This window comes from Orycteropus afer, unplaced genomic scaffold, assembly GCF_000298275.1.
Source record: "Orycteropus afer afer isolate SDZICR_OR568_19922 unplaced genomic scaffold, OryAfe1.0 scaffold00147, whole genome shotgun sequence".
Taxonomy (NCBI): Eukaryota; Metazoa; Chordata; class Mammalia; order Tubulidentata; family Orycteropodidae; genus Orycteropus; species Orycteropus afer.
This window is the reverse complement of record NW_006921734.1, coordinates 7,015,049-7,019,528: the sequence shown is the minus strand read 5'-3', so window position 1 is coordinate 7,019,528 and position 4,480 is coordinate 7,015,049. Positions and strand designations below refer to the sequence as shown.

Here is a 4,480-nt window from a genome sequence, read left to right as displayed (position 1 = left end):
AATTGTTCCTGGGAATTAGCAATGGTGATAGAGTGAGACAGAAGAGAAAGTCAGCCAGCCAGCCATTATTAAGCCCAGTCCACACTTGATGGGATTTACATGGTTATCTAAAAGATAATAGCTCTAGATATGAAGAAGCAACACTGCATATATGAAATAGAGATTTGTGAAAATTATCTTTAAAATTCAAAACAACTTATTATATGAAGCAGCCATGTAATTGGTAGAAAAATAGGTAAATTGTAAATTTGGGGGAGGGAGGCAAGAACCACTTTTTTAAAAAATGTTACTAAAAAAATTGTTTTTATTCTTCTCTTTCCTTTGAGACCATCGATTGTTTCAAGGTCCCCATTGTGAATAAAATAAGTGTTTTCTTACCAAATGCTTCAAAAACAACATCAACCTTTGGGTCAACCTCTGGGAAGTCAACTGCTATCTGCCTGGGAAAGGATCACTCCAGGAACTGTCTTTTTTCATCAAATCTGCACCACGTGAAAGAAATACAGCTCAGCATTACACAGAGGCTATGTTACAAAAAAACCACATCACATTAAGTTGGTTTAGTGTGGAATTCTAGTAAACTTTCCAACTAGTGTAACTAAATGTCAAACATGTACAGCACTACAGAAATGTGACTTTTATGATGCTGCAAACTTAGCTCTTAAAATGATATTTCTATAAAAGACATCCAAACAGGCAAAAAAGAAGTAAAACTATCTCTATTTGTAGATGATATGATCCGATACATAGAAAATCCTAGAACCTCAACAGAACTACTGGAACTTATAAAAGGAGATAGAAAGCTTACTTCTGCAGGTTACCTGGGGGCTGTGGAAGTTCACACTAATGCTGTTCTAAGGGGCACAGCATAGTAATGACCCACAACCTGTAATAATCTTCAACCCTGGATCAAATCAATGAATCTGACTGCAATAAGTTCCAAATACTTACATTTATGCTGTGTCCAGATTCTGTGTGTTCATACTCAGCAAAAGTATACAAGTTATCTTGTATTCTGAAGCCCGATTGTTCTCTTTGCACAAATAGGCTTACATGCCATTCATGAAACAGCAGTTTTAAACTGCTTTAATTTCGAATATATATAGGTCTGTCAGTGCATATCACTACATATGTATTTATATATGCTGTGAATATATCCATGAAAATAGTACAGTATATAGGGGCAAAGTTATGAAGATTTCTTAACCATAACCAAATATCTTGAGGGGATGAGTTGCTGGGTCCAGAGGCTCAGGACCATAGTCTCAGGGAACATCAAGGAAAATTGCCATAACATAGTCCACAAAGACAATGTTGTGCATCCTACTTTGGTGAGTAGTGACCTGAGTCTTAAAAACTTGTAAATAGTCATCTAGGATGCAGCTATTGATGTCTCCTCATCTAAAGCAAAGCAGAGTGAAGAAAAGCAAAGACACATGAAACCAATTGTTCCAAATGACTAATGCATCATGTGAACCTCAGCCTCCATGACCCTGAGACCAGAAGAACTAGATGGTGCCATCTATAACTGCTGACCACCTAAAACGGATCACCATAGGAGGTCCTGGACAGAGTGAGAGGAAAAATTTGAACAAAACTCAAAATCATACAAAGAACAGGCTTACTGGTTAGATAGAGGCTGGTGGTGGGTAGAAACTATGGTGCTTATTCACCTCTATGGCTCAACTTTCAGCCAAACTATAGATAGATCTATAAGGTGAACAAACACTAGAGAGGCACACATTTATTAGAACAATCAACCACATGAGATCCACAAATGGAAACAGGAAACACAGGGAGGAAGTGGAATGAGTGGTGTCACAATGTGGGGGTTGCAATCCATGTTGTGAAACAAAATATGTATGAATCATTGAATGGAAAACCAAGTTGCAATGTAAACTTTCAGCCAAATCACAGTAAAAAGGTACTGCTTGTTATCTTATTTCTTAAGCCTGTACAGAAAGAACCTTAAGTATCTGTCTGTTACAGAGATACGAAGATATAAGAAACAGACACTCATAAAAAGTGAGTTGAATCATTCATCTAAAATACAAATTTCACATTCCAGTTAGTGACATGTTTTATGCTCCTATTCTACCTCTTAATTCATTGTGTAGTGCCTGGGGTCTGAAAAGCTTGCAAGTGGCTACCCAAGGCACAACAATTGGTCTCCATTTGGCTGGAGCAACAGAAGTAAAAGGAGAGTCAGGAATAAGAGGAGGACATGGAATGTGCAGCTAATTGTCTCCATGAAGAACTTCCTCCTCCACCAGGAGAGCAAAAGAACAGGATGGTGCCGGTCTACCATTACTGAACATTTTGATTAAGGATTCCATAGAAGAATCCTGATAAAAAGGGGAGAAATGGAGAACAAAATTTTAAATTATCATGGATTCCAGACTTACTGGAGCCACGGAGGTGGATGAAACCCTGAAACTATTGCTGTGAGATAATCTTTAAACCTTAAACCAAAAATACCCCTGAAGGCTTTTTAAAACCAAATAATAACTCACCTCACTGCCGTCAAGTCAGATTTGACTCATAGTGACCCCTCCTTGGGTTTCCAAGGCAGTATCACTAAGGAAGTAGATTGCCCAACCTTCCTTCTGCAAAGTTTCTGGTGGGATTGAACCATCAGCCTTCTGGTTAGCAGTCAAATGTCTTAGGTACTACACCTCTAGAGCTCCCAAACCAAACAATAGTTTAGCTTAATTAGTGAAAAATGTCTGGTCTGAGCATTGTGTTCTTTTAAGAACTATCTATGTGGGATCAAATTGATAACAGCAGCTCAAAAGATTAGATAGGAATCTAGGAACCTTAGGAGAGAATTAATTTATGTTGATGAAGGAGAAACATTTCAGAAAAGAAGGATGAGAATGTAATCAATGTCACTGCATAGTACCCTACTGCATTGGTATATATTTTGCTGTGTATATTCTCAACAACAAGAAAATAAATAAAATTAAACAAATAAAACATAAATTTCAATTGTCTTTTACATACCTGCCCTCCCTGACCTGGTACATCTCAGTTTCCTCTGGCAGCCTCCTAGAAAAAGGGATTGGGTTTAGAAGAAAACTGTATTAAATGCATTTTTGGTCATTGGCTGTTCGTTGGTTGGAATATCCTGATGTCTCAGTCTGAACACATGGTCCAGGAATCAGCTCTTCTGGGAAACCGGACTGCTTGTTTTCCTCTTACACAGGTAGTGGTCATGAATTGGTGAGTTAGTGAAGCCCTTCAGAATCATATTGTAGAGTTGGCAAGACAAGACAAATGGACAATGAGACCACGTGCAGACGTATAATACAATGAGAAAAGAATACTAAATTGTGGCCTGGATTCTCAGGGCTTGAAAGTTCAAAGCCAGAAGCACTCAGTGGGCTTGTGTCCACCAGGGAAGGCTTCATGGAGCTGGTGAGACTAAAGCGAGGCCCTGAAAAATGGGTGGGATTTGGGTTGGTGAAGAAGATAAGAGGACAGAAGGGGCTACAGCTTATTAGACGTGGGGCTCGAAACACAAGAGCTTGCCTGATGACGATTAGTCAGAGGTACTGCTAGGTTTTCATGTCAGCTCTTCCCCACAGTTGTCTAAAGTAATTTCCTATCAAGAAACGGGCCACAGCAAAAGGAAATTTTTATAGAAAAAATTTTTGCTAATGAGAGGCCAAAAAAAGCATCCTGATTTACATCTTACCTCTAATATTTATCCTTTATGAAGAAGTATGTTTTCTTCTTTTCTTTATCAGAAATAGCTGCATCAATTTTCCTTAAGGTTGAAGGAAAGCCCAAGGTGTGGAGGGCTCTTGGATAACCTGCTTGTACCTCACTTCCTCTGATGGCCCAGAACTGAGTCCCTGTTTAAAAAAAAGAAAAAAAAAATGTCTTGAGAAACTCTTTAAACCTCGAAGCAAAAATATCTCTTGATGTCTTTTTTAAATTGAATAATAGTTTAGTTTAATGGGGAGCTCTGGTGGTGTAGTGCCTAAGGCAGTTGACTGCTAACCAGAAGGTTCATGTTCAAACCCACCAGCCACTCGAAGGAAGGAAGACCGTCGGAGAGATCTACTTTTGTAAAGATTCACCGCCTCTGAAACCCAAAGGTGGTTGCCATGAGTCCAAATTGACTCAATGACAGTGAGTTTGGTTTTTTATTTTAGCTTAATTAGCAAAATATTTGCCGTGTGATTGTACTCTTTTTAAGATCTATCTCTATGGGATCAAATTGACAACAGCAACTCAAAAGGTTAGCTAAGAATCTTAGGGGGCAGTGAGTTTGTTAATGAAGGAAGAACAACACAGGCAAGGAGGGTTAGAATGGTTACACAGCTAGAACAATGTAATAAATGTCACTGAAATGGCCATGTAGAAATTGTGGAATTGGAGTATGTTCTGCTATGTGTATTTTAATAAAATAAAATAAATTATTAAATAATAATAGTAATTCAGACACATTAAATTTTTAACAACTAAGCCATTT

The 4,480-nt window shown here is 38.2% G+C and overlaps 1 pseudogene; it reads right to left on the bottom strand.

The window, feature by feature from the left end:
• Positions 1-4,480, bottom strand: part of LOC103201335 — a 23,955-nt pseudogene that overhangs the window by 1,050 nt on the left and 18,425 nt on the right.